Genomic DNA, 7969 nt, shown 5'->3' with positions numbered 1-7969 from the left:
AGTGGGTGGCTGTGATGTCGAATCGACGGGAGGCTGTGTCGTCGCACCGACGGGCGACTATGTTGTTGGACCAACGGGTCGTTGTTGTCTCGGATTGACTGGCGGTGGTGGTGTCCCTGAACGTGGATTGTCGGATGTCATCGTAGGATTAAATTGTTGCTTAGTAAACTTCCCACAGACGGCGCCAATTGTTTTAACCAGAATTTTCGGGTTGATTACTAAGCAATTTAATCAAATAAGATATGCAAATAAAGTAAAAAAAACACAAGAAAATGGTGACGCGGAAAACCCCCGAATAGGGTAAAAACCGCGGGTGGGGATCAATACCCAGCCAAAATGATTTCTCCACTATATGATTTTCGGATACAGTAGCTTTGGTAGGTGTTGATACATTGTGAAAAGAACAAATAAATACAAGTGCTAGCTCAAGTAAAACACTGTTGCTATGGATAAAATAGACTACTAAGATTGACTACTCTTTCTAATGTCTACTGGCAGAAGCTTGTGTATAGTTTTGAGTGGAATAGGTAACTAGGCTGTCGCTCCCTTCTCCATCCCGTGAACATTTGCATGGCTTTATAGTACTCCAAAATGAGAGTTCTGAAGTCACCCCACCACTCTTTAGCCAGTATTTTGTTCCCAAATTTCCGCAACCTCCTTATCCCCACTGTGCCATTTCGAAAATTGATCCCGAGATATGCGTAGTCAGTTTTGAACTATTCTTTGTGTTTATCCGAATCCGGCCACGTTGGTAAATGTAGGTAAAATAAATATGTTAATATTTATTTATTTATTCTTGTATCATTGTTCAGTCGCTTTGTAATTTCGTAATTTATTTACGTAAATTCATGGCATAACAAACTTCTTCACTTTTCATATCTTCATCTCCTTATTGTTTAAGTCCTTTTCATTTTTCCGCACTCTTTTCTATTTATCTATCAATTTTTCAATAAAATCTAACTCTAATATTTTTTTTCTTTTGAGTTTTTATTGAATATCTTATTATCAAGATTGTCCATAGTTTTGGAATGTTCATATGAGTTTCGGGAGTTATCGTGAATAAGATATATACGGTATTTTGAGAAATGCTTGCATCAATTATGGGACAATGGGTGACTGGGTGTATATCGCAAGAAATTCTTTTTTACAATAAAAAATTGTTAATATTATGAGGTATTTATTATCTAATGTTAGTTGGTGTAACTGATAGTGATAAAGGGAGAACTGTAATACTTCTAGTTTCACAACTAATAATCAAGTTCGAGATGTTATTACACTACATCTTAGATGAAAAGATTTAAAAATCTTATGTCTTAAGTAATCTAAAAATACAATTATTACTTATTTAACTCATTATTTATTTATAATCATATTGTCATCGACGGTTCGGGAACTTATTTTATTTAAATAAAAATATTTGTTTGTCAAGAAAATAGTATGTGGTACATATTAACTACTTTAATGTGAAAATAAAGCAACATACTCCCTCCGTCCCACCAGGTTCTTTACAGTTACCTCTTTTGGACGTCCCACCCAGGGGCGGACCGCCGTTAGGGCTGCGGTGGGCTCAAGCCCGGTCAACCTTTGCAGTTTCTAAAATTTTACCACTACTTTTTTATTCAGTTTCAGATTTAGCCCGGGCAAGTTCTCAACTCGAGCTTAATTTTAATATGCTAACAGCACACAAGCTCATTTATATTGTAAATGCATATTACGAGTAACACAGACGAGTAACACAGTAAGTCGGTTTGTGTGTAGAATATGAAAAAGGAAATATATTTAATCTTAGTTATGTTATTAAAATACTTTATTTTATTTTATAGTTTTGGTACATGTCTAAATTAGTCTCTGATACCTGTCTAATTAGTCTCCTCATTTCATGTTGATATCATAATGTTTTTCGTTTCGTAATAGCTGCCTGCATTTATATTAGTTTTTATATGTTTTAAATCTTGTTTAATCAAAATCTAAACGAGGAATAATATTATATTCATAAAAATATAACTTTAAGGAAAATGTTTTCACCCCTTACAAATTATTGGACAACTTTTTATATTTCTTTCGTATACTATATTATATTAATTTTAAATTTCTCTGAACAAAAATTTTCATTGACTATTACAACTAATTTTTTTTAAGTTTATGGGAAAAAAATTAAGTTAAAAGATATTATTGTAAAAATTAGGAATCAGAACTAAATAATTAGCCTTCCGATTCAGTATTTATAGGGGATTTTTTTTCCAATAAATCAATGATTTTTAGTCATTAAAGCGTGATCGATAAATCAGTAAAATATTTTTTTAAAATTTATTGGAGATTTTTTAATAACTAAAAATATTTAAAATATTGAACTTAAAGACTTAAAAAGGAGAAAATTTTAGTTCTGCCGGGACATGCATTTTTTTGGTCTATATAATCTTATGGTTAAACAGTATTACAGTAGGGAAAGATTAGCCCGGGCAGATAAAAATATCTGGATCCGCCCCTACTCCCACCCATTTCTTTACATTACAAAACTTTCCCAAAATAGTTAATGGGTCCCACCACTTTATCACTTTTCCTTCCTTTTCACACTACTTTTATTCCACTATCTCTCTTTTATATATTAAAAATCGATGGGTCCCACCACTTCACCCACTTTTCTTCCTCTTTTTCACTACTTTATACATATTTCTTAATCTCCGTGCCCAAACCCAATGTAAACAATTGGATGGGACGGAGGGAGTAATCTATAAGCATGTAAACTGAACAAATTATTTGACACGACAGCATTGTTATTGCATGTGCAACAACTAGGTCGGCTGAATTATGATTTCGAACGTGAACAAGATATATTAGCCGTACATAAATCTTTGTGGGACGGGAAATGAAAAGCCCTGAATCATACTTCACAACTATTATCCAAAAGTAACATGGAACGCGAGATTACATCTTTGACTGGTGGATGAGCATCGTTAGCTGTAACCGGACAAACTTAACATGCCTGACGGCCTGAGAGTGACCATTTCGGATAACGGGTCGTGTTCGTGTCAGTAATCGGGTCAAGCTAAAATCACTTACAATTGAATAAAACTGAAAATTGAAGTTATTAGAAATGAAATTCTAATTTCGGGTCATTTCAGGTCCATTTCGGATCAATCGGATAATTTTCTGAACACTTTTGAGATTATGTCTCAGTAAATCGGGTTTCGGGTTGGGTCGGGTTTCAGGTCGTGTCTGAGAAGCGGCATATCTTTGCCAAAATTAAATAGTAAAGGAAATTAGAGTTATAACATTCCAGAATAGAATGTTGCACTGATCGCTCAACAATTTATCTCCAAAACATACCTAGCTAGCTTAGTTTAGAACTGAAATTTTTGAAAGATCTTTAAAAAAGTGACGAAATCAGGTCAGAACGTTAAGGATGAAACTTTGTGGCTTGTGTTAGTACAAAGATAATATGTACCACAAGAGGGCCTGACGTACGTTGGCAACTTGCATGAACGGTATGTTAACGAGGAGATGAAAAAATAACGACATGACATGTGATGCCTTGCCCCCTTGATCGATTCCCACCAACGACCATTCCCACCCCACTTCAAATCCTGTGTGCTGATTAAAGGGCGAAAGCCAACCGGGTAAATTTGGACCGGTTCGAATGAAGTTGCTTACTGCAATTTCATGCAAATATTTATTTCCTACTTTAATATGGACGAGAGCTTAATATTTTTTTGGGAAATTTATAAAAATTCATATTTTCAAACATATGGATCGAAATTGTAAATGAGTTGCAATGCTGGTTGAAAGTAGTTAATTTTCAGATTATTGGAGTTGCAAACGAGATTGCATTATGATTGCACCGTACATTTTTTAAAAAATTTGCAACTTGGTTATTTAAGAAAAAACCCTTTTTCGGGGAATTTACATTTTTCTTCTAGTTGTTTTGATTTAGAAAAAATGTAATTGCAATTCGGACTCCCTAACTTTCGTTCAAAAATGATATTATACTCATATTTTTAGAAACTCAAATCGCACCCCGACCTTTACATTTCAAGAACGATACGCACCCCCTCCGCTATATTCCGTTAACTTCCGTTAAAATACCCCCTCCATCTTAATTTACATGTCTCTTTTGCTTTTCGAGTATTCAGATTCACTAATTTCTGACCAATTATTAGAAAATATTTATTTATAATATTTTATGTTAGATATAATTGATGATTACTAATGTTCTTAAAGTTTGTTTTAGAACAGGAGTGATCAGAGTTTAAGCTGGAAGCTGATCAGAGTTTAGTAAAGTCTGACCAGAGTTTAATAAAGTCTGATCAGAGTTTACATAGTCAAGACTCGTCAGAGTTTACACGTGGAAAGAGCTCAGAAGCGGATATACTTCAAGGAAGGATATAAGCGGAGGAGTGATTTGCTGACTATGGAAACTAAACAGAAAACAGTAGCAATCTTTGATTGACAGAATACATAGCTGATTTATAGGATATCAAATCAGAGATTGATTTTGTAACTGTGTCTATATAAACACAGAATAGGGTTACTCTATATGAGTTGAGTTATCGAGTACATTGTTAAGAACCCTAGCAGCTCTTAGTGATAATATATAAATCACTGAGAGAGTTTTTGTAACCATTCAAGCTTTGTGAATAAGAGTTTACTGCTTTCAATCTCTTATTGCCATTCTGCTTTATTGATTGTGTTCACTATATTAACTTATATAGTGAATTTATAGGACCTAACAAGTGGTATCAGAGCCAGCTCTGTTAAGATAACTACAGTGAGATCTTAATCACAATCATGTCTGAAAAATCACAAGCTTCATCTTTTAGAGTTCCAATCCTTAAGGCATCTGAATATCCAATCTGGAAAGAAAGGATGATCATATTCTTAGACTCTGTTGATCCAGAATACCTTGACAGGATCTATGATGGACCACATATGCCCACCAAGCTCTCTGTTGGGCTTGCAGATGAACCTCAGAAGATGGTTCCAAAAGAAAAGAAAGATTACACCCCTGAGGACATCTTGTCAATAGGTAAAGACTCTAAGGTGAAACACCTTCTGCACAGTGCCCTTGATAATGCAATGTCTAATAGGGTGATTGGGTGCAAAACTGCTAAACAAATCTGGGATGCTCTGGAAACCAGATGTCAGGGAACTCAGGCCATAAAGAAAAACAGAAAAACAATCCTTACACAGGAGTATGAGCACTTTGACTCAAAATCTGGTGAGTCTTTGACAGATCTGTATGACAGATTTGTCAAACTGTTGAATGATTTATCTCTGGTGAACAAGGAATATGATCTTGAAGACTCAAACCTCAAATTCCTTCTGGCTCTTCCTGAAAAATGGGATTTGAAAGTCACTACAATAAGAGACAATCTTGATCTTGGAGAAATGTCTCTTGATGATGTTTATGGAAGACTGAAGACTCATGAACTTGAGATGGAGCAGAGGAGCAAACGTCATGGAGGAAAATCAAAGTCTGTTGCTCTGAAAGTTCAAGAGGAAGCTGCTAAGAGCAAAGGAAAAGCTCATGTCACAAAGTCTGACATTGAGTCATCAAACTCTGATGACTCAAACTCTGATGTTCCCTCAGACTCTGAAGAAAGTGATGATGAGATGATGCAGTTAGCAGCATTGATGGTGAAAAGCTTCAAGAAGTTGGCCTACAAAAAGTTCAACAAAGGCAAAAGTTTTTCAAGGAAAGACAGAAACTCTGACAGAGTTTATGATAAGAAGAACTTCAAGAAGAATGAGGGCAAGGAAGGGAAAGCTGGAAAAGCTGACAAGTATACCTGTTTCAACTGTGGTGAAAAGGGACACTTTGCATCTGAATGCAAGAAAGCCAAGAAGGAAAAAGAAAAAGACTTTATCACCAAGAAAGGAAACTGGACAGATACATCTGATTCAGAGGAAGAAGTCAATTATGCTCTGATGGCAAACACTGACAACAACTCTGAATCTACTGCAAAGGTACCTCATTCTACTTTTGCCTTTGATACTGAAGATATAACTGAGTTAAGATTGTTCCTTAAAACTTTGCATATCAGCTTTAGAGATCAGACTTTAGAGAATGAAAGATTAAAATCTGAAACTCTAAGTGTAAAGAAAAGGAATGATTATCTAGAAAAAGAATTAGTTCAGATGTTAGAAGTTCAGAAAGAAAGAGATGATGCTGTCATTGTCAAAGATGAATTATTAAAGAGGTATGCATCTCTTCAATCAGAACTTGCTAAAGAAAGGGATATTATTAAGACATGGACTAATTCAGGCAAAACTACTCAGGATATCTTAGGTAGTGGAAACTGGAAGAAGGGACTAGGTTACACTGATAACTCAGAAGCTGAGTCATCAAAAGCAGAGTTTGTTAAAACTCAAAAACCTAAGGTTAAACCTGTTAAATTTGTTGCTGAATCCTCTAAGTCTAAACAGATTAGACCAGAATCAGAGATTAACAACAATTTAAAATCTGATAAGCCCAAACAGGTTAACATAGGACTGATGACTCAGAAACAGCTTAAACATAAGCTTAAAGAGGTAAAGTCTGATGACAAAAACAAGGAGCCTAGGAAAAATAGAAATGGCAAGATTGGAATATACAAGAGTAATAACTACATGCCTATTCCAAATGCACCTAGGAAGACATGCCATAACTGTGGAAATACTAATCATCTTGCTAATTTTTGCAGGAAGAACAAGGACATTAACTCCTTACCTACAAAGTCTGGAGTTAGAAAAAGTAGTATTAGATATAAACCACAAGATCCATGTTTTCATTGTGGTAGTTTATGGCATTCTATTTATACTTGCAAAGAATATCATAGTCTGTATTATGATTATTATCAATTGAAACCTTTTTTGAAAAAGGTTAATAAAAACTCTGCAAGTACAAACTCTGTTTCTAGTACAAACTCTGTTACAAAGTCTGTTGGCTCAAACTCTGATAATAATAATAATTCCGCTGCAAAAGCTAACAAACTTAATAAGGCCAAGGGATCCAAGCAAGTCTGGGTCCTTAAAACTAACAATTAGTGGTCTTTGTGATTGCAGGGCAACAGGAAGAATATTCTAGTCTTGGACAGTGGATGTTCAGGACACATGACTGGAAATAAGGCCCTGCTGTCAGAGTTTGTGGAGAAAGCTGGCCCAAGTGTTTCTTATGGAGATGGCAACATAGGAAGGACTCTGGGATATGGCAACATCAATCTTGGAAATGTCATCATATCAAATGTAGCTCTTGTTCAAGGGCTAAAACACAACTTACTCTCTGTCAGTCAGATCTGTGACAGAGGATATCATGTTGATTTCTATGAAGAACACAGTGAGATAGTAAGCAAGTCAACAGTCAAGGTGGCAGTGATTGCTCACAGACATGGAAATATTTATGAAATCCACTTGCCTACAAACTCTGAAGGAAAAGCAATTTGCTTATCAACTAGAATCTCTGCACAAGAAAGTTGGAAGTGGCATAAGAAGCTCTCACACCTGAATTTCAACTCAATAAATGAGCTTATAAAGAAAAAGCTTGTGAGAGGACTCCCTGAATCACTACTCACTTCAGATGGTCTATGTGATTCATGTCAAAAGGCCAAGCAGAGAAAGACATCCTTCAAGAGTAAGACTGAATTCTCAATAAAGAAACCATATCATCTTCTACATGTTGATCTATTTGGACCAGTTAATGTACCATCCATTGCAAGGAAGAAATATGCTCTTGTCATTGTTGATGAGTATACCAGATACACTTGGGTATATTTTCTTCACTCTAAAGATGAAACAGCTTTGCATCTGATGGATCATGTGAAGCAACTGGATCATGGATCTGAAGACAAAGTAAAGATCATTAGAAGTGATAATGGAACTGAGTTCAGAAATTCAACAATGGAAGAGTTCTGCAAAGAAAGAGGTGTAGTGCAACAATTTTCTGCACCTGGTACACCACAGCAAAATGGTGTAGTTGAAAGGAAAAACAGGACTC

This window comes from Daucus carota, chromosome 3, assembly GCF_001625215.2.
Source record: "Daucus carota subsp. sativus chromosome 3, DH1 v3.0, whole genome shotgun sequence".
NCBI lineage: Eukaryota > Viridiplantae > Streptophyta > Magnoliopsida > Apiales > Apiaceae > Daucus > Daucus carota.
This window is presented reverse-complemented; position numbering follows the sequence as displayed.